The 27,673-nt window shown below is 43.2% G+C and overlaps 2 long non-coding RNA genes across 5 annotated transcripts in view; one reads left to right on the forward strand and one right to left on the reverse strand.

Annotated features, from left to right (window-relative positions):
• Positions 1 to 15,163, reverse strand: part of LOC143441045 (uncharacterized) — an 83,040-nt gene extending 67,877 nt beyond the window's left edge. For both annotated transcript variants that reach the window (XR_013108304.1, XR_013108303.1), the window contains exon 1: positions 14,970 to 15,163. This is a non-coding gene — a long non-coding RNA (uncharacterized LOC143441045). The remainder of the gene's footprint in view (positions 1 to 14,969) is intronic.
• On the forward strand, positions 1 to 27,400 carry LOC143441044 (uncharacterized). Of its 3 annotated transcripts, none has more exons than XR_013108300.1 (6): positions 1 to 200; positions 2,282 to 2,436; positions 3,615 to 3,744; positions 4,844 to 4,891; positions 19,303 to 19,373; positions 26,789 to 27,400. It is a non-coding gene; the product is annotated as an uncharacterized LOC143441044 (long non-coding RNA). The 3 variants fall into 3 exon arrangements; XR_013108301.1 differs by lacking the exon at positions 1 to 200 and adding an exon at positions 1,529 to 1,734; XR_013108302.1 differs by lacking the exons at positions 19,303 to 19,373; positions 26,789 to 27,400 and adding an exon at positions 12,883 to 13,425.
• Positions 27,401 to 27,673: the final 273 nt, after the last annotated feature.

The following is a 27,673-nucleotide window of genomic DNA, read 5'->3' on the forward strand; positions in this document are numbered from 1 at the left end:
ATGGAGGCACCTGAGTACAGCCAGGAAAGCTATTATTTCAGCAGTTTGGGCCTAATAGGAGCAGGAAATACCAACGACCTTTGGTGAGCTCTTCCCCAGTGACTGGCCAACCTCCGTGCATAGACCTGTTGATTCCATAATGATTCCAGTGATGCTCAGACATGAAAACACTGCTCATCCTAGTCGTGGATGACCATGGGGTAAGTCAAAATTCCCACAATGCAACACTGAGATGGATGTGTAGTGACATGTACATATATGTCCTAATGCAAGTCTCTGAAGAACAAATACCACTTCTACAGAGACCATTGTTCTAAATACCAACTTCATTAAAAGCCAGAAAAGAGTAAGAGAGTCAGAAAAACAAACAACAAAACTCAGAAGAGTCTAGCCTTGTTCCTCAGGAGAAGGAATTACCAAATGTATTGCCTAATCTCTGGCTCTCATGTAGAGCAAAACAAGTTTCTTTTCCCAGAGTATCATAAGGAAGAAAAGCAGTGGGAAATGAGGAGGAATTACTTTTGTAAACTGCCCGTTCTACACCAAACCACAAGCCAATCCATCAAACTCGTAAAGCACACACATTCCCTCATCTACATGCATCTTCCTCTAGTCAACCAAGTCATTCTCAAATATCTGGCTCTCGTTATGATCATTCTCTCTCGTTCTCTGCCTTGGGCGATTTTGAAATCTTTATTGACATAATTGTTTTGTGGTGATGTTTACTACGCTGGTGAAACAAACAACTTTAGGCCTGAAATTGGCCTTGTTGTGACCTGCCTGGTGAATCAACCTGCCCCTACCAGCTCTTAGGTTCCCAACAAGACTCAAGACTGTTTTCCTGCTTTCCTTGGGAGATCAGTTTACAGTGATTCCCACACAAGCCTGGGCTGAGCTGTTAGCACAACTCCAGGGAACAGTGCCCAGGCCAGCAGAAGTTTGAGAGGCAACAGAGGGGGTGGTATCAGATTCTCAAAACACTTTCCTCCATGGGAGCCCCCTCCCCCCACAACGTTTTCTTTATAATTGTTTCTGAGCACAATTCCAGGACTTCCATTGTATCTAGTTCTTAGATATTTTGGAGTTGATGAATCAACCATTGGGCACAGCACAAAAACAGTGGACTTAGATATAGTGATGGTGACTGGAATTCTTCCACCTACTCTACGTCTCCTCCTAGGGTCTTCATGTCATAGATGCCAGGTCCAATGTCTGTCAGTAGGTGATTAAGATTGAATAGATGAACAGACACATGAAGGAAAGGGCCAAACTTGGATAATTGAGGCCCTGGCAACCACAGGAGCCTACATAGACAAGAGCCAGCGAATCCTAATGGCATCTTGCCTTGAGATTGGCTCCTTCAAACAACTCAGATTAGAAACAAAGATGAGCATGCTGCTTCTTGCTCATACTATTACTTAACTGATGTAACTACCCATGACTATCCATTCACTAACCTCTTTATTATGCACCCGCTCCTTCCTCGGGGCTGTTGTGCCTCCACCCACCCATTACTGACCTTTTAGCCTTCTGATTATTCACATTGAACTCCTCCCAAATTAAAAGGATTAGGGAGTGGTTTTCAAACCAGTTTTTTTTCTTAATTAGAAACTCCAGGAAGTAGCAGGTGGGGTGGGTCGGGGGAAAGAGCAGGGAATGAAAGTCATTTTGATATTGCTATAGATTGCAGCTGTCATGGGAAACTTTCTCTCTGGAGACCAGGTTATAGAAGAGGTAAGGTACACACAGGTCAGCTTCCTTTATTTCTTGGCCAGGACCACTCAGTCATAAACCCCACCCTGGTAAGTCTGGTGATGAGGGTGTGGGGCCAAATGGAGAAGCAACAGTTATGGCTGGACCTCACTGTATCGAAAATGAATGAGACACCACACCAGGGAAGAAGAGACACTGTGTGAGTGGAGAAACAGAGCCACATCTACAAACTCAAAAGCTAAAGAGCCAAGCACAGATACTACACTCAAGTTAGTGTTTCTCGTGGGTACCAGGGAGGGCTTCTGAGGTGGTTTTGTAATACTAAGATTGAACAGAAAGTAGGCATGTTGAAGACAGTAAGCAACCAGGGTTTTTACTGTCACAGAGAGGAGTCACAAATTAGGAAAGATGGATGATAGAATAAAGACCATGAATCAGAGGCATGAAAATTCATGTGTATGTGTACGTGTGTGTGTGTGTGTGTGTACGTGTGTGTGTGTGTGTGTGTGTGTGTGTTTATAGGTTTATAGATGAGCTACTTTTAAACTCTTTTTTTTTTTTTTTGAAGGCTTAGCTCTAGCCCTCAGAGAAAGGAAAGATAGATTTTTGTCATCGGAATGTTTCTTTAAAAGGTAGGTTGTCTAATGCCTGGCTATAAATAATCCCAGCACACCAGATGCTTGGGCAGGAAGAACTGAAGCACCTCCAAGGCCACCCTTACAGGTACAGATGACAACTGAATTGAGTTCATACTTCTAACCTATAGAGTTTATTGAAATCTTATTCTTGCTCAAAACCTGTAGGGGAAAAGCCTAGGTATACTTTGGGGGAGCCTTTGGAACCATGTTAGAGAGCTAATGAATGGCTCACGTACAGAATACTCATAAGCAGCCCCTGAGACTCCCCACTCAGGAAACACACAAGTAACTGAGTTGCTTTCTCCAGTGAACTTTCCCGTCTATTAGTCATGCTCATGTCTCCAGAGAGAGATTAGACAAAGAGGTTTGATGCCACACCAGATGATTCACAACCCTCCTTCGGCTTGGTAAAAGACTTGGAGGGGCACTGACAAGTAGTCCGCCCCTCTATTCCCACAGGAATACCTGGGTTCAAAAAAAGAAGGAGATAATTCGTCAATTTCTCATTTAGTACAGCCATGGTTTGGAAAGGGAAGAGACAATTTCTCAAGTTTTCATCTAGTGGAGGCTTGGGTCAGAGCATCAGCAGATACCAAGAACCACCTGGCTCCAGATGCTAGGCAAGTGCTGGGCTTGCTCTGAAGAAGTTTTCTTGTTTGTCTTACTATCATTCAGGGATTTAAATCTACTGGGTCTCCTTGTCATGTGACTTTTCTCTTAATGTGACTGGCAGCCCCAGTGGACCATAGGGTTAAAATCATACTTTGGTGGATTTATTTCTTTTGCCGATTTGTAGTGAAGTTGTCTTACAAATTGACAATAGAATACAGTAGGAATTCAACCTTAAATTATAGGGTCAAGGTATTCCAGGAGTTGAAGTGTGTACAACCCTGCTTCAAAGCTATGCATTTAGAAAGAACATCACTACTTACAAAGTTTACTCTATAATACAGTGCAGCTGCTTGTATTATGAATGTTAATTATGTTCTCCCCCCCCCAAAAAAAACTGTACAAATGTCTGAGTGTCTGCCCATAGCTTCTGGGAACCTGCCCCCAGTTAGTTATGATTGGTAAATAACAGTGTCAACAACCAATAGCTGGGCAGGGCCGACAGAGGCAGGATTTCAGGATTTCCCAGGCATGGCCACCATGTGAAAGAGCCGGGACAACGCAGCCCAGTTAGACAGTCATAGTAACAGTAGCAGCCTGTCTACTGTGGTTCTTCACGCCCATCCTAACTGCCAGTGTCTTTCATTTCTCCAGGCAGTAAGTAGCACAGAGAGGCAGGATGAAGGTTTTGGGTTGCTCTCACCCTCCACACACTTCCAGATGCTGCCTCGGTGACCCCAATAAACACTTCATCTAAGGAAAGTTGTTTCACTTGCTCTCTAAGGTCAGTCTCCAAATGTTATCCCCATACCTGTAGTTCTGAGTCCCTCAGTGAACATACATACCATGTAATCATCAGATCATCAGGTAAATATCATTCAATGATTCTGAGACTCAAGAGGGACTCCTGGGGCAGGCCAGATGGCTCAGTGTTTAGAGTGCTTACCGTTCATGCTGAGGGCCTGAGGTCAGTTCCCAGACCTACTTCGTAGCTTACAGCTTCAGGTAGTCCTACTCTGTCTTCTGGCCTCCACAATGTGATTGTGTGTTCACATACATGTACATATGCACACACACACAAACATAGACACACAGACACACACAGAGAGACACATGCACACAGAAACACAGAGACACAATTATACACACACAGATAGAGAGGTACGTGCATATACAGGCACACATACACAGAAACACAGATAGACACAGACACAGAAAGAGTTACACACACACACACACACACAGAGAGAGAGAGAGAGAGAGAGAGAGAGAGAGAGAGAGAGAGAGAGAGAGAGAGAGATTATAGAATAGGGACATAGGTTCTTGGGAAGCTTCTATAAAGCCTATGGAAAACCTCTCATCAGATCCACAGATTTTTGACATTTGGGAGAGGCCTCTACAGGTGTACCTACTAGTAAGTCTCCATTCCAGGGCCGGCAGAAGGTTTGGCCACTGGCTGAACCCTCAGTAACTTTCCCAAGAGGCTGTCAGGCAGGGAGTATCACATAACCACCTTCTTATCTGGATGGCTGAAAACTTAGCAGAGTTTCATAAAAACTCCTGGTCATTACCAGCTCAGGTTGGATTTTCTTCATGGCTTCCAAGCCATACAATGAGTAGCTTCTCATAACAAGCGCCCCAGTGTTAGGATCTGAGTGACTCTCACATAGAATGTGGTCACTTCTGTCCTCCTTCTTAGAGACTATAAATGGGCCATGTCCTTTTTTTTCTCCTTACATTTTTTTCTCTCTTACTTCCTGCATACCTGTAACCAAACAAGTAGACTGTTATTAAGAAGTTTGCATTAAAAAAAAAAAAAATCAAACCAGTAACCATCATGGCAGCTAAATATATCTCCTCCCTGTTTCTCACCTCATTTGCAGGGAGGGCTGCACACCAAAGAAGACATGATGGCTGATCGTGAACAGCAAGTAAGTAACACAGAGTATTTTCATATAAATATAGCCCATGCAACATTTCACATGTGTTTATACTTCTCAAAAGCTTGTCATTATTATTCTGAAGTTCAAATTTAACTAAAAAAAAAAAACCTATATTTATTTGGCAACTCTGTCAAAGGCCCTAATTTTATTTCACGGTACTTTGGTAAGTATTGAGCTTAAAAAACAAAAACAAAGAAACTTCCATGCAGTTTTAGAAAATCTAATATAACTGGATTTGGAGCTAACATGTCTAATCCCAGTGCATGAGGGGCTGAGACAGGAGGATTCCCTTGTGTTCAAGGCCGGGCCTGGATGAGAATGAGACTCTGTCATAAAGAGAGGGAAAGGGAGAGAGAGAGAGAGAGAGAAACTTGAATAGACTTATAAACTTGGACACACAAGCACTTTGTTTTATTTGGTGTCTATGGCTTTTATGTGTGTGTGTGTGTTTGTTTGCTTGTTTGAGACATAGTCTGACACTATAATAGCACAGGCTGGCATTGAACACACAGCAAACCCTGCTACCTCAGCTTCCAGATCACTGGACCCACCCACCTTGAGCCTCTTTTATTTAACAGAAGGGCCATGCAAACAATCTAACCTGTAGAGGATCCAGCTGGTAGAGGAAAACAAGAAGCCCATATCTAGCCACGCCCCTCTCTAGCACAAAGTACTCAGGCCTGGTGTGTGACTGCCTTCAGGTGGGGAGCCCTACAGGACTGTGGCTAGGGGTATAAAATACACACTCTACTTCGAGATGCCAGCTGGACCCTCTTAGCTTAATTCTGAGCTGTGTCTGAGCACATTTCGAAGTGGAACAACAATTTTGATCTTGAGGTCACCCCGTGTTCTAGGAGCATGAGTCTATTTGAACATGGGGTGAAGACCCCCAAACTGGGGAGACTCTTCCTCAGGTCTCAGGAAGTCACGACCACCCAAAAATCACAAGAAACCATTCCTGGATGTAATCAGCAGAGGTTTATTGGGGAGAGTTGGCTAGCCAAGGTCAAAACTGCTCGTCCATGCAGGAACAGAATTTTGACAAAAGGCCAGCAAGCTGAGGGGCTATTTTTTATAGCACGAGGTGGGGAAAGGAAGGAATTTTCGTGTGGTTACACATGATTGGTTGTTTTACAAATTTTGAACATCAGCAGGCTGTAACACTGGGAAAACCTCAAGGGGGGTGGGGTAACCAAGAACAGTGGAAAGTTAGCTAGTTCTTCGAACCACTCAGATGACTTGTATCTTTCTCTGTGGTCAGGAATGTGTCTTCTTGCTTTGGGACTTCCCCACCCTGAGGCTTGAGGAATGTTGCTCTTCCCTGAATGTATCAGGGCAGTGGCAGTAAAGGCCTGAAATCTTACATCCAGTTCCGTGTTCTGGAACCTGCACTCTTTCTGCTCAGGTCTAAGGGCAAAGAAAAAGCCTGCATATATTTCACAAAATGGTCTTTATAATTTTTCACTCTACAGGGGAACAGGGCACACAGTTCTAGGCAGACTGCTGTGAGAACCTTGTGACAAACTCCAGTGTGGTCATGACTGTCTGTCAGTCCTTCCAGGACATAGGGCTGTTGTCTGGAAACCCTTATGAACTGACACTTGTGTTACTAGAAATTTGGGAGATCCCCATCTGATTTGACACATGTTACCAAGGAAATCAAGGTCCCTCCCCCACCCCCAGTGGGATTCTTAGTTTCATTGATAAAAGAACCTCAGAACAAACTTAAAGGGAAACCCAAAGACAATTTTATCAGCATTTAAAAGAAAAAAAAAAAAAAAAAAAAAAACCCAGAGCAGGCAAGCTGTTATCTTGACAGCCACCTATAGGGAAAAGAGAAAAGAAAGAAAAATCCATGCTGTTTGAGTTAAACTAGTATGGAGGTCAGCCACGTGGTGGACAAGGACGGTGAGCTGGAGAAAGAGTGAAATGCTCCATGCACCAGTGGAAGCTACTCAGGACCTGAACAACATCCAACAGAAAAAGGGAAAGTGATACCTCCCCAGGTCAGGACTCAAGAAGTAGGCAGGCCCAACAGAACCCCTTGCAAGCTCAGGGGTGAGCTTGGACTCAGCCAAGGGCAGGGACTACGGGGAGGAAGAATAAATGATCTCGTTGGAGAGCAAATGATCCCTTTACCTCCAGCATAGCTTGCAGTGAACCCATCTTCCTGAGGGCTCATTCCTTGGCCAGGCAATTGGCCTACCCAACTTAGTTCTTAAGGGAGCAGAAAATGGCATGTCTCCACGCAGGGTAGACCCCATTCCTTATGATACAGCTGTGGGAGGAGCCAAGGTGGGAGGAGTAAGAAGAGGAAGAGGAAAAGGAAGAGGAGGAGCTAGGGAGAGCAGAGATGTAGGAGGATGAAGAGCCATGCAGGTATGGAGAGCAGTCGTGGTTAACAACTTATATTTAGGTTAGCTAATTGGGAAACAACTTTAATTGTATGGACATATTGTTATTGAGCATTACCAAACATATAAAGCCTTTGATTAATATTTAAACATTAGAGTCTCATTTTCCTACCGGACCCGCGTGGATGGTAGGATGGTTTGGGCAATGCCCAGCCTTGTGGAGACAGCATGAAAGACTGGCAGAGCCATCTTCCGTGCTGGTGTCTTGTGGGTGGCAGGGCTGGTGTTTCTGACTGACCATTTCTAGCTGCTGTGCATACGTGGCCTCTGGCTGTGGAACACGATAGCTGAGCTAGGCAGAGCTTAGATAGTCGGCTTGACCAGCGGCTGTTTTAAAGAATTACTTCAACATGCCACTATACCTGCCTGGCACTCAGAACTCCAGGATCCTGTGAAGGTTCCTGTTAGGCTGTGTTCTCAGATCCTGGAAACTGGCATTTTCCATTAGCCCTTCCCAGTACTATTGCTTTTGAGGGAAAATGCATGCCTAGGTCACTTCTTCACAAATATCTTTGGTCCATCTCAAGCCTTCTCCACACCATCCCTAAAGACATCCTTCTCTTATCCCAGGCTAGCCTCAACCTCCATGTATAGCTGGGGATGGCCTTGAACTCTTCTCCTGCCTCTATCTCCCAAGTGCTGGGATTATAAGCATGCACTACCATACCCTGTTTTATGCAGTACCAGAGACTTAATGCATGCTAAGCAAACACTCTACCATCTGAACTAAATCCCAATGATCCTGATATTGAACACTTTGGACAATTTCTTGCTCCATTATGAGACCCTCTACTCATATCAGACCTTCCAATTGCTTCTTTAGAGCCAACACATCTGGATACTCTTGGGTGGCATATTAAACACCTCCTAAGGCTTCTAAACTACAGGGCTGTAGACAACTCAGATAAACCTTTCCACAAAACTACCTCTGAAAAATAAAGAAACGTCTAGAACACAGCTGTCGCTTTCAAAAATCTCCGTAACTCTGTGATGTTTTCCTTTTTATTTTAAGACAACGAATGAGTGGTAATTGGTAATATCTATGTGCAAATTGCATTATAATCAACTTATTACTTTGTATAAATAAAAAAGATTACATAGCTTTCAAGGTGAAGGCAGGATGATCAAGAGTTCAGGGCAATCCTCAGCGGTGTATAAAGTCTAGTTAATTACAGAAGACCTTGTCTCAGACTAAATAAAATAAATAAATAATAAATAAAAGAATATCGCTTTGTTGAATACAAAAATTAGTATTGCTCAATAGCAAAAGAAAACTCTGCAGTATTTATTTCATAAGATAAAAAGTGCACATCGGTTAAACAAAAGTAAAAGATACACAGTGATAACTGACCTTTATAGAATATAAGTTATGTAACAAATGTAACTGTTCTTTTGCTTAGTGCAAACCCTCAAAAACTGCTATTTTTCTTCTGATATTATCTTAGCATTTTATCGCTGTGAAGAGACACCACGACCAAGGCAACTCTTATAAAGAAAAGTACTTCATCAGGGTATATTTAAAGTTTCAGAGATTTAATCCATTATCATCATGGCAGAAAGCATGGCAGCTTGCAGACAGGCATGGTGCTGGATAGTAGCTTACAGCTACATTCTGATCTGGCTTGAGCTTTTGAAGCCTCAAAATCCACTCCTAGTGACACACTTCTTTCAACAAGGCCACACCTTTTAATCCTTCTAATCCTTCCAAACAGGTCCACTCCCGGGTGCCAATCCTTTGGGTACATGACCCTATGGAGGCCATTCTCATTCAAACTACTACAGGTATAAAGACGAAAACTTAGAGCTTCCAACAGGCTTCTATGTCTATTTAATATTGTGTGTTCATGTGTTCACATAATGTGTTATCACCGAACAACATGAACATAGCAAGACAATAGAAGAATATGGAATCTATAGCAATCCTCAGCTTCTGAGAGTGTAGTAATTTCCCCAAACCTCCCTGTGTTTTCTATATGGTCCACAGAAATATATATTTTTTCTCAAATAAGGCAGTGATACATTTAATTTGAATTTTTTTCTAGTTAAAATATGTTTTTAATGCCCATGGCACCATCCCATAACATATATTATGAAGTAAATTTAGGGGAGTGACATCATTCCAAGTTTTACCTACCTGAACATTTCCTGGACAGATATGATCTTGGCTATTTTTATTTACTTATTTATTTACTCATTCATTCACTTATTTATTTATATGTGCACACATATATGTGCATATTGTATGTAGGTATTCCTACATGCACATGTGTAGGATGCATTCAATGTCTTTTTTGATTACTCTTCTTTGAGACAGACCTTCTAACTCAATCTGGAGTTTATCACTTGGGCTAGGCTTGTTGGCCAATGTGGTCTACAGATGTTCATGTCTCCATTTTCTTTCTGTCCTCCTCCAATGAGGGTCACAGGCATTGGGCACAGTGCCCGACATTTACATGGAGGTGGGCTTCTACACTCAGGCCCTCATGCATCATGCATGTCATCATGCATGGATGACAGGCCTGTGTCATCTCCACAGCCCCATGGATCCTTCTTTTGAGGACCTTTCTTTAAAATCCCCTGGTTAATTAAATATTGTGATCTCAGAGGTCACTAAGTAGACAAGAAATCCTTTCAAACAAGATAGAAAAAGAAATTTAGCAGCCTAAAAAATAAATAATAAAAGTGGAGAACCTGGAGCATTTGGTAGCCATTCGAATCGATGGAGAAATAATTGGCTTTACAGCCAGCAAGAAAAAAAGTACACACAATTTAAACATGTTTCTGACTTGTCCCCTTAGCGTGTCCTAAAAATTCAGCAACTCTTCAGAGAATCATGGACTCTTCCGAAGTGAGGTCGCCATGCTGGCACTTAAGGAACAGGTTTGTCCACTATGTATCAAAGAAAGAGCCTCAGGAAGGCACGGGGCTGGCTCCACAGGAACAGCATGCTAGTATGGTTTCAGTGGCTCGTATAACACCACTAATAGGACTTATTTTTACAGGAGGCTGCCTCTAGCCAAACATATGATCCTGGCTTTCACTTTAAAGAAACATTCCAAACTCTGAGCTTATCCTTTAATTGCCTTATACGTAATAGAAAAGACTTTCTGCATAACCAGCAAGCCAGAACAGCACCTTGAAAGCCAAGGGTTCCTTTGAAAGTTCACTGGGAAGTGGGGCCTAAAGCCTCTCAAAGAAGACAAGAGATTGGGGAGGGATCTTTTCCAGCTCAGGTGCACAGAAAAGTATTCCGTCAACCTTTCTTTGACAAAGGATTCTGGGCATTCTGGGGGGGGGGGGGGGGGGGAGAGAAAGAGAGAGAGAGAGAGAGAGAGAGAGAGGCAGGCAGAGGCTATGAAGATGTGGCAGCCTCTAGCGAGGAGAGTGAGTCATCGTTCCTACAACTCTATGGTGTTGGCAACCTGCCGAGCTCACAGTTTTTGTTTTCTTGGTATGCTAATTCGTTGTTGGCACTATGGGTGTATCTCCTGAGTGAAGAGAAAAGAAAAATATGGGCACCTGTTATTTCTAGAATGAGTAGTGTTCTATGTGTGATATTGAGGTAAGCGTCTACTCAGAGTCCAAGTGTTGGCCAGTGCAGGGCCACGCAGCTCAGAGCTCTCTAGTGTTTTTGTGCTATGTTTTTACCGATAGTAGAACCCCAAGAGACTGAACGATGGCTTCGCAGCCCTACAAGGCCTTAGTATTGGTCTGCATGTTGGTCTTCTAGACCACAGAATCTAGCAACCACACCCCCATATTTGCCAGGTTTCTTGGCTGGTTTTGCTTTTTTACAAACGGGTATCACTATGTTACACAAGCTAGCTTTAAATTTGGGTCTTTCTGCTTTGGCAAAACTAGCCGGTATGGTATAGTTGGTACAAGAGCTCATACTTGGACCCAAAACTGTGCAGCAGATATTTCTGTGTCTGACCCTTGACCCCTGACTCTGGCCACTTTTGGTGCATGACCAGCCTCCCAAATATCTGCACCTCCACATCCCCTTTACCCTTCCTTTGCTTATTTTCTCTGTGCCTGATGGCCATATTATGCATATTCGAATGTGACACACCAGAAGCTCCAGAAACTGAACATCCCACCTCTTTGTGGCCCTTCAGCCTGACCCTGACAGGAATTGGAGGCTCCAGTTTCTAGGCCCTGTGTGTGGTAACCTTGAGACCTGCTAAACCAGAGGTTCTCATCCTGCTTGTGGTGTATCAGATATTTACATTATGATTCTTAATTGTAGCAAAATTACAGTTACGAAGGAGCAAAAAAAGTAATTTTATGGTTGGGAGGTCACCCCAACATGAGGGACTGTATTAAGGGGCCACAGCGTCGGGAAGGTTGAGAACCACTGTGCCAGACATTTCTCCCTACTGTTGTCACCCACCTCATTACCTTTTACTAACGCCTCTTTTCCCTCCTTCCTTTTCCACTCCCCGTGTCATGCTTCCTGAACTTATTCCCAGACACTTATGCCCTGTGGTCTGATTTTGATACCTAAAAAAGCACAAAGTGACGGTCAGTTTATAGCCAAAATATGTGCGTGTGTGCGTGCGTGTGCGTGTGCGTGTGCGTGTGTGTGTGTGTGTGTGTGCATGCATGTTATGTATATGGGTTTCCTATTACATTTGTGTGTGTGTTTCAATTACATCTGTATGTGTGTTCCTATTACATTGTGTATGTGTGCATGTGTGTGTGTGTGTGTGTGTGTGATATGTGCATATCCATGTGCACATTCTCACACATGAGCATATGCTGAGGTGAATGTATGGAGGCCAGAGGACAACGTGTGGGTGGGTGTCAACTCTCCCCTTCTACCATGTGATCAAACTCAAGCCCTAAGGCTTAGCAGCTAATGTTTTTACTCATCATGCTGACCCTAGCCAAGGCAATTCTAAGAAACTCATTTTACCTCTTGGCTAGGGGCTGTTCTCAAAAGTACAAGAAGGATTTTAGAATCTTTTGTGGTCATAACCATCTGCGGAGCTGCTTCACTAACAGCCAAAGACTTCCTTGGACCAGCCTCCATCTTCCTGTTCTCTGCCCTTACCTGTCGGCTTGCTCCTCCCCTGCAGTGTTCTCCAATGGTGTTGATCCCTTTGACAAGCCACTCAGTTACTTTGAGGCGCTTTCTCATGCTATCCCTCTGCCTGGAACATTCCCCTTCCTTCTGTTGGTTTGGCCCACGTGTATGAATTCCCCCACTTTCAGCTTAAATATCACTTCCTGTAGAGAGGCCTTATCTAACTCCCAGGGGAGGATTATGATTCTATTATTTGCTGTCGAGAATAATTCCTGTTGTGGCCTCTTACTGTAACTCCCTGTTGTGTACGTAAGCCCACCTCACTCTAAGTCCCCAGTCGTAACCTTCCATTCTTTGAGGGCAGGAATTCAATCTACCTTCCTCTCTGCTATTACCCCAAGACCGAGGTTAGGGCCTGTCATCAAGAGTATTTAATAAAGAAGTGTCAAGTGAAATGTATGCTTCATTTACTGAGCACCAAGTTCAGTGAATAAGAGAGTCTTGGAATAAATTTAAGACAAACTTTCCCAATACAGGTTCTGCAAGATAAAGAAACTCTTCCACACCCCCTTGAAACCTAGGAAGAAGAGTGTCAAAGATGGGGCTTCCTGCAGCTAAGAAGAGCTTTGTGGCCGGGCAGTGGTGGCGCACACCTTTAATCCCAGCACTTGGGAGGCAGAGGCAGGCATATTTCTGAGTTCGAGGCCAGCCTGGTCTACAGAGCGAGTTCTGGGACAGCCAGGACTATACAGAAAAACCCTGTCTCGAAAAACAAAACAACAACAACAACAACAACAAAAACCAGAAGAGCTTTGTGTTCTCTTACCCATGTTGGAGGGACATCACTGTTAACCTAAAAAATACCCAAACGGGACAGTACTACATTAAAATAACCCAGCTCAGTACTTAAACAATAAGAGGTTAAAATGTGGGAAAAAAAATAGAAAGATACATAATCAATAAATGTTAATAATTGTCAAAAAGAGAACTGGGCATATAACCCAGCTTAGCTTCTGTAAGGCTCAGGGTTTGATCCTTGGTACCAAGGAAGATGGTGGGGAGAGCAGGTTTGGGAGAGAGAGAGAGAGAGAGAGAGAGAGAGAGAGAGAGAGAGAGAGAGAGAGAATGAGAATCTTGGAAATGTTAGCAGCCCACATTGCTCATGTGTTGTGTCTGAATATAAATGGCAACCATACGCTGACTATCAGCAGCACTGTCTTCACAGATAGAGTGCCTCGTCTCATAGTCCTCTATCTTGGATGCCTGCTGGGCCTACCTTAACAATGCCTTAGTCCACCAGAGATTAGGCTGCATTTAAGGGCCAACTTTCACCATCTTTAGAAAGGAATCTAAGTTTCTTAGCATGGTGGAGTCATTTCTTGGGCTCACTTTGGTCCACCTCCCCTTCCTGGCTCACCTTCCTCCATGTTCAACTTCATACTTTTTGTTTCTTTACTTTTTTCTCCAGCAGGATTTCACGTAGTTCATACCAGCCACAGACTTGCCACGTAGCCATTGCTGGCCTCAAACAGCCAATCTTCCTACCCCTACCTCTCCAGGGCTTATTTGAGGCATGTGCCAACATGCCTGGTGTATACACTGGGCTTCAGACCCAGAGCCTTGTGCATACCAGGCAACCACTGGTATCTCTACCAACTGAGACACATCCACATGCCCTCACCTGCTCCTTTTCTCTTTGTCCACAGACACATACTCTTTTTTCAAGACAGGGTTTCTCTGTGTAGTCCTGGCTGTCCTGGAACTCACTCTGTAGACCAGGCTGGCCTCGAACTCAGAAATCCGCCTGCCTCTGCCTCCCAAGTGCTGGGATTAAAGGCGTGCGCCATCACCGCCCGGCAACACATACTCTTTCACATGTCAATCAGCAGGTACTCCTGTTTGCCTGGTCCCAGAACTCTCCAACCCTTCCATCAATTTGGCTTGACAACTTTTACTCATCCATGGAGGCTCAGCCCCAGCCCAGCTCAGGCTCCTTTCCATGCATAGCCTGGTTTCCTCTCAGCTCTCACTGTCTCTGATCTCTCCTTCAGTATATTTGTAGTTTGATTTTGTTGTTGTTGTTAGACATGGGTCTCACTGTGTAGCCCAGGCTAGCCTTGGGATGACATCCATGAGCCATGATAGCTGGCCAACATTTATTCTTTGAGAGCATTTATTTGCTGCTCTCCACCAGCCTGACTTGGAATCACTTCAGGAACACTCAGAGGACAAACTCCATTCACACACAACTCTGTCCCCTTCATGATGAGCATGATTGATTTGTCAACAAATCTTTGCTCAAATGTACTAAAGATTGTAATCAGCTTTTATGAAAACTAATCTCTGCTTGAATACTAGAAGGCACCTTTTAAACAGCCTGCCGATAACTGGTTTCCTACCAAATTCTAACTTTAAAAACATTTTTTTGCCATGTAGCCTTTAAGGGCAGTCAATAAATTCATACAGTTTGGGGTGGGGGCGGGGGAAGGTATCCCAATGTCTCCTTTTCAGGACTATTGCCACAGATAACCCTCCTGACAGCACATACCTGAGCATCTGGCCACTAGCTGCAAAGAAAAGCACTGCAAGCATTGTGTTCATCTTGTTGTCCCAGAGTTCTTACCTGTAGGGCCATTTCCCCGTCTAAGTAACAGGCCTGACCTCCCTTCGCTTCTGATATCAAACAAGAACTTTTCCCTGAGGCTGAATAAGTACAGTCCTTTGTTAAGATGAATGAAATCTGCATTCAGGCACTGGAATTCATTTCTGAGGGAGGAGGCATCCAAGAAGTCCTCTCATGCTCCGCCCTGGCGCCTGCCCTGAGCGCACAGAGGCCAGCATGTCTGCACCCAGCCAGGAAAGGGCAGGGCAGCCAGCACCAGCTTGGGACAGCAGCAGGATGCTCAGCCCATTCCAGGCCCCACTGCAGGCCCTAGAGACCAGAAGCTCTGACAGCACTGTGCTTGTCCCAGGCCTTTGGCACAGCTTGAGGTCTGTTGGTTCTGGACATAGCCTTGCATAAACCCGGCACACTGCCCACAGCCTGTGCACTACAATAACTTTAGTGATTGTTCTGGACAACACGCTGCACGGCTACAAAATACCAAGTTTTCTTACCCTGTGCAGAGTGCCTACCTGCAATCTGTTTGAAATAATACCTCCAATCTGGTGTGGCCATTTCTTAATGTTTCCATCTTGATTGGAGCAGTTTTCATTGGCAGGAAGCTCTCAGGAGACCAGGCCCACTGAATTCCCCTGTCAATCACAGAGGGATGGGACATGTTCACAAGGATCCAGAAGGCCTTTCTATTCCTTCTTTCCTCCGCCCCCAGCCCCTATGCCTGGTTTTACATGAGGTAAAGAATTTGCTGCCTGAGACTCTTTGGGACTCTGGTTGAGTGGCTACCTATGGGTCATTTAAGGGAGTCATCAGTGAAGTAGCTTTTCCTAAGTCTGTGCTGTGGGTGGGACTCTACAGTGATGTAGATGCCTTGAGCCACCCATGTTCCTGCAAGTAACCCCAATAGTTTCATCAGTTTGCCAAGATGGACTTAGATGAAATCATTCCTTGGTCTATCAGTATTTTCCCTACTGGGGTTTTCCAGAATAAAATCCCAAGACAAGCTGTGTTAGACAAATACCTTCGACTCAAGGCTTGAGTGGCTCATAAACTATGATAAGAGCTTGGTTTGCAGCATATTTGGTAGAAAGCTTTCTTGGCATGTGTAAGACCCTGTGTTCAGTCCCTAGCACCCCATAAAAGCAGGAGAATTAATGCATGCCTAAATTCCAGCACTCAGGAAGCAGAAGAAGGATCAGAAGGTCAAGGTCATCCTCGGCTACCAGATGATATCTCAGAGTAAACAAAGCAAAGCATGGCAATAACAGCAGCATTTATAGCTTTTCATCCCGACCAAGGGCTTTTAAAGAAGAAGCTTCCCATCTCTTACTGATGAGGAAATGGAGATAAAGAGGGGCAGGGATGGGAAGGTTTGTCCTGTCCTGTGGTTTGAATCTATCCAGGACACACAGACACACAGAGAAGGCTTCTAGGAAAAAGGTTGCAGGTGAAAACAGAATTCCTGCAGAGCCTACCATGAGACTTACCCAAGTTTTAAACATACTGGACACGATTGCTACTTTAACTAAAAGATAAGGATTAGTTTGCAAAAGGGGACAGAGGAGATGGAGAGTGTTATAAACTTGGAATAGAGTCAGGATGACAGTTTTTCTCTTTTGTTTTCTTTGCTTTGCTCCAAGTACAGACTACAATGATAGTTTTAACTCTTTGAATAGAAAACATTCAAACAGTTTCCTAACAGTACCAGGAATGTGGCCTCAGGTGAAGACTCACTGTTTTAACTTTTATTTACTCCTCTCCCTACCCAACCTCACACCAAACCCTTGCTATGTAGCCCAGGCTAGTCACAATAGTCCAGACCCAGAAAGATCTTATTTCAACAAACAAACAAACAAACAAAAAGTCAGAAACTTACCCATTCTAATGATAGTCCATACTAATTCCATACCTGTAATTTTCTGTAGGTACCAGGGATGGTTGGGCCACCAAAGTCCTCACTCAAGTAGGAATCCCCACTTTGTTCTGTGGAGCCCCACTCTGATCAAAGGCTCTTGCATGACACCCCTCTTCTCATAAGACACCCATACATTTAGAAGGCAGATATATAGGATATTAATTCTCAAAGATAGTGAGTCCTGCACAGTGGTGATGGAAGGTGAGCCACTGTTTAAGGCTCCTCTGTAGCCCATGGACTTGTAAGTGGCAGCTGGTTGTTCCCACTGGACACCAACTGGTACCAGAGCTCTTTCTGCTCAGCTTCCTTGTCTGGGAATTCCTCCCAACTCCTCTCCTGCCCTTCCTTCTCAGGTTCTTGTGACTAAGAGCTTCTCCTCTCCCGTTTCCACAACCAAGCCTATGAAGGGTGAGATAGAATGCTGTTCCGGGCACCCTAAAGTCTTCCAGTTAGGATGTGGTTTTCAGCAAGTCTTTGCTTCTGCTTCTCGGTGGCTGCGAGAGAGGAAATTGCCAGAGGGAAGAATGTACTTAGAAAGTGCACACATATATTTCAAACTTTACCCTCCCCATGTTGAGTGAAATCCTATACATCCCTATTCTGAGACCATCTGTGCTGGCTATGTTTATGTTAGCTTGACACAAACTATAGTTGTCAGAGAGGAGGAGACCTTGATTAAGAAAATGCCTTCATAAGATCAGGCTGTGAGCTAACCTATAGAGCATTTTCTTAATTCGTGGTTGATGTAGGCTCAGCCCATAGTTGGTAGTACCCATCCCTAGGCTGGTGGTCTTAGGTACTATAATAAAGCTGTCTGCTTAAGCCGTTGGAAGCAAACGGGTAAGCAGCACCCCTCCATGGCCTCTGCATCAGCTTGTGCCTCCAGGTTCCTGCCCTGCTTGAGTTCCTGTCTTGACTTCATTCAGTGATAAACTACAATGTGGAAGTGTAAGCCTAATAAACCCTTTCCTCCCCAACTTGCTTTTTGGTCATGGTGTTTCATCGCAGCAATAGTAACTCTAAGACACCATCTTTCTCTGATGTGGGGCAAGTGGACCGTGCCTCCAGACAGAAGGGCTTGTCAGATTGAGTGAGCCCAAACCATGTGAAACTCAGAATTGAGCACGATAGACATGGGGCCAGCTCCCTGCCAAACTCTACCTGCTCTAGAGCATGCAACCATGACATCCCACTGAGAGGACCTTGGCAATTAGTCCTGTAGCATAAAAACCTGAAGTTCTCCATTCTAATGAGGTGTCTAGATAGGTCACGAGTGTTTAGCCAATGAGCTTCCCTTCCTGGGCATTCTTTCCCACAAAAGATATTTGATCACTGGTTCACCCTGAATAAGGTTTATGCATTTATATTTACCATCAAACAAAACAGTTTGGACAAGCAAGGACTGTCTCTTCATCATCGTAAACAGCTGAGTAAAGCATATTGCCTTCTTCAGTGTAGGTGGACATAAGCCATTCAGAGAGGGCAGAAATAGAACACAGAGTTCCCTGGCATAATTATATACACCTGTAATACTAACCCTCAGGAGGCTGGGGCAGGAGGATTCCCAGAGTACATAGGAAAACCCATCTCAAACTATCAGAAAGACAAACAAGGAGAAAGGTCACACCCTTTTTAATTGCCTCATGTCTTGCTACCCTCTAATCCAAACTGAAAGGTCTTCTTGGGCCATGAGTGTCTAGCATTCTGAGTAGAACGCAATTGCCTTAGGGTATCCTATGAAGACCATGACCCTCTTCAATCTCATGATTGAACGAGACAGTTTCTCACCATAAAACTGGCTGGGCTTGGTGGCAAAGACCTGGAATCTTAGTTGGGGGGCTATGGCAGGAGGATTGCTGAGTTCAAGTCCAGCTTGAACTACACAGTAAGTTCAAGGCCGGTCTGGATAACTTAGTGAGACCATAGTCAAAAGTAAATAGAGGGTTTGCAGTGTAGCTCATTGGTAGAGTGTTTACCTAGCATGTGAAAGACTGTGTGTGTCTGTGTGTGTGTGTGTGTGTGTGTGTGTGTGTGTGTGTGTGTGTGTGTGAATGTCTTCTATTGATTCGCCTCTTCTGGAGGAACCTAATATTCAATAGAATTTTAAAGCCTTGTGTTGCCTGGTGTGACGGTGTGCTCCTGTAATCCTAACTATCAGGAGACTCTGGCAGGAATATTGTAAATTTGAGACCAATATGAGCAACAGACCTTGATTCAAAACAAGATATGGTCATTTGCATTGAAATGTGCCTCCATAGTCTCAGGCATTTGAATTCTTGATTTCCAATTGGTGGAATTGTTTGAGTAGATTTTAGGATATGTGGCTTTGCTGCAAGAAGTATGTCACTGGGATTCAGCTCTGAGGTTTCAAAAGGTACACACCATTCCCAATTCACTCTCTGCTTCTCATTGTGGTTTCAGATTCAAGCTCTCAGCTTGCTGATCCAGTTACCATGCCTGACTGCTGCCATACTTCCTGCTATGGAATAACTGTAAGCCCTCCCCTCCAAAACAAACAAACACCTTCTTTCTATATGTTGTGTGGTCTTGAGGTTTTATCACAGAAACTGAAAAAATAGCTAATATCCAACACACACACCTTTTTTATTATTACTGAAAAATCCTGATTTATGGCCATCAAGATACTGCACCTACTGCCCCCAGGACACCTACTGCCAAATCCCAAGACTTGAGTTGAAGCTCCAGGACACAACCACTCCTACAGGTTGACCTCTGACCTTCACATCCATGCAGTGGTGCTCCAGTGCATGCACACATGTACACAAAACAGATAAATAAAAATGTTTTTTAAAAAGAGAAAAAATGCTAAGGGGGAATCATAACATTTTAAAAAGCAAAGAAGAGAAAGTTCTGGAAAAACGTTCATATGGATGATGATATGTGACTGTTAGCTGTGGGTCTAAATCCTTTATATGAGTGACTTAGTAAAGTCTCTATAATAAATAGTCTATAGAACGTTTATATGAGTAACTTAGTATAGTCTTTACAATACATCGTCTATTTAACCTACAGGAGTGCAGGGAACATTGATGTATAACACAAAGAATGTGTACAAAGAGGAAAGGAAAACCAATATCAGAAGAGAATGATGTTTTCAGTTAGCATATGTGCCGAGGACATGGAGCTTCATACAGAGCTGCACACACCCTGACATCCCTGCCAACCCTCCCTTGCCTTCACTGCTGCACATTGCATCCCCATTCCCTGTGACCTGGAGGACCAGATGAAGGAGCAGCAACAGAGAGAGCAGCACGCAGCTGATGCTTAACACAGAGTTGCCGAGTAGATGTTGGTTGAAACCACAGCCTCAGCTGTTGTATTTGGTGGCTGTTGCTGGTAACCGTCATGCCTTTTAAACTAAATTTGTCTCTTTTCATATATGTATCGAATATGTATATGCAACAATAAGAATCTAAATGACACTGGAAATAGTCACTGACTTGGGGGACACTTTGAATTGTCCTATGACATTGGAGGTGTGGTGAACATCACCGTCTGAGACTTTCTTTTACTTTTCCACATAGACTCACACATACAAATTGCTGGGCCTGAGGATGCCCCAAGCCAGGATACATACATAGCAAAGCTGCCTGCCACTGCTTATCATTCAAAGGGCCTGGACTTGATGAAACTGTAACTTATCTGAAATTGGATCCACAGACTTCAGATATTTCTCTTTTTTTCTTTTATCTTTTTTTTTTTGGCAAGGAATGTGAAAGAAAAAACTACTTTATCAATACCCCAGAGTTAGAAGAAAGCCTAAAGGAGACTTCAAAGGCTAAATTCAACCTACAAATCAAATATACTCTTTAGTTAATCTTGGATTGTACACGCTTATGAGACTAATTAGTTAAGGTTTTACTGCTGTGTACAGACACCATGACAGAGGCAAGACTTATAAGGACAACATTTAATTGATGCTGGCTTCGAGGTTCAGAGGTTCAGAGGTTCAGAGGTTCAGTCCATTATCATCAAGGTGGGAGCACAGCAGTGTCCAGGCAGGCATGGTTCAGAAGGTGCTGAGAGCTCTACATCTTGTTCTAGACAAACAGGAGAGAACTGGCTGCCAGGCAGCTAGGATGAGGGTCTTAAAGCCCATGCCCACAGTGACACACTTCTTCCAGCAAGGCCACACCTACTCCAACAAGGCCACACCTCCTAATAGTGCCACTCCCTGGACCAAGCATATTTAAATCATCACAAGCAGCTTCTCTTGGAATGGCAGGGACATGGCACCACTATGGTACCAGCCAGAGCTGAGTGACAGGTTCCTTTTCAGATCCCCACCGTCACCTCAGTTGCTCTCCTTTGACAACCCAGTTGAATCATCAGTGAAATGAAGGACAAGAAGGAGAAACTATCTAGTAAGCAAAACCTCAAAATACCTGCTGCCTGGGGCTGCCGAGCTGGCTTGGTATGGGTGTAGTATGTTGCTCTTGCAGAGGACCTGAGTTCAGTTCCAGCACTCACATCAGCCTGTAACTTGAGCTGCTGAGGGATCAGATGCTGCTAGCCTCTGAGGGCATCTTTATTCATGTGCCCATAGGAAAAGACACTAAAAACTACTGACTACTTGGTCACTCTGGCTGTCCTTAACGTCGGTCCCTATAGCATGTCATCTCTTTCCATTCACTGTGTTCTCTCTCTAGTTCCCACAGCAATAAGCAGATTACACACTGGACTTATTATAGGTGGCTATTGCTCCAGTGTTCATATATTAATTTATTTCCATCTTCACTGCAGTGCTGAGATAGTATGTTTTTCAGCTTTCTGCTGCCATGACCCGTAGCTTCGAAAAACAATTTCAAAGGAGGAAGGGTATATTTCGACTGGCAGTCCAGAGGTTTCATTACATAACTCTGAAATTTCTAGGCAAATTTCCTGTCTACCTTTGAAGCAAGGAAGAGTATCATTTGCTAGCGTGCAGTGCACAGCACAGGCCACTTGTGCATAAAGAATAAGACAGGTGCTTTTGAATGTTCTATCAGTATCCTCAGGCCAAGGGGCTATCAAAACTGGAGAGTAGAGCATCCTATTGAAGAGTCTTGTTGCCTCTGGACTTGTCTTTCCATAGCAACACTCCCCTCTACAAATGCAGATAACATTCTGCTCTCAAAGACTCAGGGATTTAATGAGAAAATTCTTCTGAAGAGCGACACTGAATGGGACTCACAATAGAGCATGTGCCATTTTGACACTTGAATATTTCATGTAATATTCTTCTGACAAAGGCACTCCTAGACCCAGCCTAAGCTCCTGCCTCCAGCATGAACACATGGCTCTTCTCTCATCATCATTGTCGACCTGTGTTGGTCCATCTGGCATAAGTGGGAGAGTGCCAGAAGCAACAGAATAATAAAGAGGTCACAACTCTCAAGAGCAGAAAACAAACTTGGTATCTTGGAGTGCAAGGTGAAGGGGGCATGTTGCTCCAATTTGAACACTGGGGTTGCTTAGGAGCCTTCAAAGCTTGCGGTAACTATGTATCTTTTCAAACGATAAAAGGTAAAGCAATTCTGACCTACAGATGGCTGCTTTAATTTAACCTCCTCAGATTCCTGTGGAAACTAGATCAGCAGCCCAATGACCGTTCTGTCCAGCATCTAAGAGTTAGTCAAAGACTTTCCTCTCTTCTAACCCTGAGGACTACCCGGAGTCACTGGTGTGAACAAACAACGTCTACAGATGTTTTCAGATATCAGCAACAGTCCATGCAGGGTACCAGGTTCCCTCTTCTCAGTTTCTCTTTTGTATAAAGTTTTGTGTTGCCCAGCTTGGCCTCAAACTCACTATGTAGCAGAGGATATTCCTTTAACTCTTGATTGTCACACCTCCACCTTCCAAGAGCTGAGACATAGACATGCGACTTTGTACTTGGTTTACTCGAGGCTGGGGATTGAACCTAATGCTTCATGGGTGCTAGGCAAGCCGTTATCTCTTCTCTAAAGATGGAGAGCATATCTCGAAGGCTTAAACAATGTGCTGTATACATACAAGGCTTCTAGTGAAGGCATTCTCAGACCCCATGCATTTTCAACTCAGCTGTTAAGCTATATGCATGGCTTCCAGTCTGATAAGTCACTGTTTGATGATAATTTCAGGGCTGTCTTAAATATGCATATTGAATCATTGAGATAAAGAGATAAAACTCTTGACTCTTATTTAGACTATCTCTTCTTCCTCACCCACACAGTAGTGGGATATTTGTAGCAATCTGAATAAATGCAGCTTGGCTTGTATGCCATGAAAAATAAAGGAACATTTTATGTGAGACCTTCCCTTTTTCCTGAAGACTTCATGTTTGTACACCATAAAGAATGGTTTCCCCCCACCCCCGCAAAAAAAAAAAATGTGTATTAAACTTTGAAAACCTTTCAATAGTCCATTTTATTATAAAAACAAGACACATTTGGAGGCCAAGGAGATAGTTCAGGGATTAAGAGTGCTTGCTGCTCTTTCAAAGGCCCAAAGATGGATCCCCAGCACCCATATTGGGTGTCTCAAAAGTGCCTCCTCTAGTTTTAAGGGATCCAATGCCCTCTTCTGGTGTTTGTTTGTTTGTCTGTTTTGTATTTTTTGTTTTTTTTTTTTTTTTTTTTTTTTTGTGGTCACCTGCACACATGTACCTCTCCCTAGCCCCTAGACATTAAATAAACTTTAACATAAATACATAAAATTGATTTAGGAGGAGGCCAGATGTCTCAGTGGATACAAGCTATTGTTGCACAAGTTCAGCAACCTGAGTTCAATCCCCAGAAGCCACATAAAGGTGGCAGACCCCCACAAGCTTTCCTCTGACCTCCTCCCATACCAGCCAGACCACAGTACACTCACGCGCGCGCGCGCACACACACACACACACACACTAAAGCAAAACTTTAAAGGAGTATTTTACTTTAGGTGTATTTTAAACATCTCCTGGTCAATGACAAGATGACATGGGGGCAGGGCTGCAAGTGAAAGGAATAATATGTATGCAACCATTTTTAGGTCTGACCTTTTGCAAAGCAAATGTTTTGGGATTGCATAAAAATGTCCCAGAGAGCTCCCTTCTCTTCAGAATGTTCATGTATATACAGACATAGATTGATCCAAGCGTCTTCTTGTTTTGTTTTGCTGGGACTGAGGCCCTGTACCTCCTGAGTGAGTTCTTCAGTGCTGGGCTGTGCCCCAGCTCTATAGCACTTGCTGCTCCTGTAGAAGACCTGGGTTTGGCTCCAGCACTGACATGGTGGATCATAACCATCTGTAACTTCAGTTCCGGAGCATCCAATGATTGCTTAGACCTCCTCAGGCTCCTTCATGAACGTGGTACACATGTCTACATTCAGGCACACACATGTATTTTGCCATTTCATTTGGAATACATATATGGGGTGGAATGAAGTTTCAAACACGTAAACATGTATAGGTACATAGTATGTGTTATATAATGCATAAATAACATATATATATATATATATATATATATATACTATATTTTAGTATAATATATACTATATACTATAAATATAATATATAGTTTTAATATTTCCAAGAAGTCTCATCAAAAATCTCATGGGATGGTGGCAGCACCTACCTCAGCACTCAGGGGGCAAATTCAGAGGTCTTCCACATCACAGGCAGTCTCTGTTTCTGTTGCCTGCACAGTAAAGAGTGGAGTTAGAGAATTCTTAAGTCCCTCTTCAGCACTGTTAATTCTGGATGCTAGCTGTTGTTAAATGCTACTCTGTACATTTTTTGGCACCCCACTTTGTGTCCAAGATTTACAAAACATGGCTGAGTGTAAATGAATGGAAGCTTTCAAATAGAGGGGCAGGGCAGGTCTGGGGGTGCATTAAGAAGGATAGAACAGGAGGACCACTACAAGTCTAGGGCATCTTGGGGTTATAGTAGATATAGATAGATGATAAAGATATAGATAGATGATATAGATATAGGTAGAGGTAGAGAGATATAATAAAGATAGTAATTCACATATACACACATACACTATATATATATTTATATTTATATTGAAATTTTAGCATGTTGACATTTTTGCAATAATACATACTTATAATAACTATGACATTGTAGAATGACCATCTGTCTCTTGAAATAATTGTGTTAACCTTTGGGTATGTAACTGTTCTTTCATTCTTATCTCTATGTATTTTGTGAAATAGAATGATTTATTTTTTCATAAGAAAATATTATGATTAATTCATTTTTAGCTTGTCAGCAGTTTATTTTTATTGCTATAACAAAATACCAGAGTCCCGGTGACTTAGACAGAATAGTTTGTTTGGACTTGTTATCCTGGAAGGTGGAATTTAAGAGCGTAGCTCCAGCAACTTGCTTAACACCTGGGACGAGCTTTGTGCTTCGTCATAACAGGGCTAGGAAGCTGGGAAGTAAACAGGTATCAGAAAAACAAAACACAAGGAGCAGATTCACTTTGTAACAACAGTCTCTCAAGAACTGTCTTACTCCCGGGGAGGTGGCACCAATCCATTGGGAGCAGTGGGTTCAAGTCCTAAGCATCTTTTAAAGGCCTCCCTATTTCTCTGTTATGCCATAATGGGTATAATCAGTTTTGTAGCATCCTAGGGGGCACTTTGAAGCCAAAGCAACAATACATAATGAAAATTTTAAGATTTGTATAAATTGAGTCAAGTGTAGTGGTGGACCCCTATGATTCCAGCAGGTGGATGGTGAAGCGAGAGGATTAGGAGTTCAAGGTTGCCTTCAGCAAGTTTAAAATCAACCTGAGCTACATGATCTTCTCTTTCTCCATATGGAGATGTGGTGGGGTGGGGAGACAGAGAGGGGAGAGAGACACACAGAGAGAGATATATTGGTATGATTGCACAGTTAATTTCACCATGCTTCTGTCTTCTCAAATTCTTGCCATGTAACCATCTTGCAGCAATATGAAATATCACACATATGAATGCTTATCTTTTCAAAGAGTTTATTCTAAGAGGTAGAATTTTTTATTTTTGTTGTTGCTGGTTTGCTTTGCTTTTGTTTGTTAATACAGGGTCTCACATTGTATCCCAGACTGGCCTGGACCTCTCTCCAGTCCTGTAGCAAGCCCCTGCAGGATGGAGGAGTCAGTAGACAAGCATATTTTCATCTTGCATAAATATTGTTCAGTTGTTGTCATAAATATTCATACCCACTGAACTATATAAAAGTAACTATTTTTTCCGAGTCTAGCTAGCTTTGAATGTGTCTCATGTACATATATTTATTCAAATTTATTTTTGTTCTTCTGATTTTTTTAAAGATTCCTATAATCCTTTTCTATTAAGTCATTTGTTATCTGGGCAAAGTGATGTTCTTTGTAATCCTGGCATTCAAAAGGATGAGTTGGGAGAAGCATGGCTAGCCAGGCCTATATAGCAATGTTGAAGGCAGACTGGGTTATACACTTCTTGGGTTATACACTTTTTCTTTCTCTCTCTCTCTCTCTCTCTCTCTCTCTGTCTCTCTCTCCCCCTTTCTTTCTTTCCTTCTTTCTTTCTTTCTTTCTTTCTTTCTTTCTTCCTTTCTTTCTTTCTTCCTTTCATTTGTTTGTTTGGTTTTTGGTTTTTTGGTTTTTCCAGACAGGGTTTCTCTGTGTAGCCCTGGCTGTCCTGGTACTCACTCTGTAGACCAGCTGGCCTCGAACTCAGAAATCTGCCTGCCTCTGCCTCCCAAGTGCTGGGATTAAAGGCATGTGCCACCACTGCCCAGCATAAATTTTTTCTATTAGGTGATTGTTTTTGTTCTTATAAATTTCTAAGAGTTTTGTGTAGAAGTTATATCAGGTTAGTCAGATGGATTAACATGAACTTTGAGAACCTTTTCTACCTATTATACAGCAAGTAATACAGCAATATTTATTTGTTTATGACAGTTGGGAGCGCATCAGTACTGGAAATAGTGTCACATGATGAAATAAGGACCATGAGCTGAGCCGGGTCACGTCAACATTTATGTGTTGCAGTCCTACCCCTGATGTACGTGTGTGTAGATGAGCCTCTCAAAGATAGCTGGGTTCCAATAATATCAGCAGAAGAATTTCATCATAATGGGACCAGCTCTTCTGGAAGAAGAGTGTCTCTCCTTGTTATGTGAAGATACAAGAAGGAGCAGGGCCATCTACACACCATGAAAACAATCCTCACCAGAAGCTAATCACACCAACATCTTGAAGTTGGGTTTCTAGGCTTCAAGACAATGAGGAAATACCTTTCTGACGTTTATGCATTCTGGTCCTGATCTGACTAAGACAGCGTAAGATAGCAATGCACAAATCATCAGATTTAAAAGAGCTAGCTAACAGTATGTTGGCCCACTCTCAGTATTCTGGAAGCTGAGGCAGGAAGATTGAAGATTTCAGCCTGGGCTTCGTAATGAGACCCTGTCTCTAACAACAGGGAGGAGGAGGAGGAGGAAGAGGAAGAGAAGAAAGAGGAGGAGGAAGATGAGGAAGAGAAGGAAGAAGAGGAGGAGAAGGAGGAGGAAGAAGAGGAAGAAGAGGAAGAAGAGGAGGAGAAGGAGGAGGAAGAAGAGGAAGAAGAGGAAGAAGAGGAAGAGGAAGAAGAAGAAGAAGAAGAAGAAGAAGAAGAAGAAGAAGAAGAAGAAGAAGAAGAAGAAGAAGAAGAAGAAGAAGAAGAGGGCATGGGGAGGGGGAGATAAGAAATGAAACAGAGAGACAGAGGCAGACAGAAAGATCCACAGACAGAAAGACACACAGACAGATTGAAATATCAACATCATTTAGCTTCACCAATTAACA

This window comes from Arvicanthis niloticus, chromosome 30 (genome assembly GCF_011762505.2).
Source record: "Arvicanthis niloticus isolate mArvNil1 chromosome 30, mArvNil1.pat.X, whole genome shotgun sequence".
Taxonomy (NCBI): domain Eukaryota; kingdom Metazoa; phylum Chordata; class Mammalia; order Rodentia; family Muridae; genus Arvicanthis; species Arvicanthis niloticus.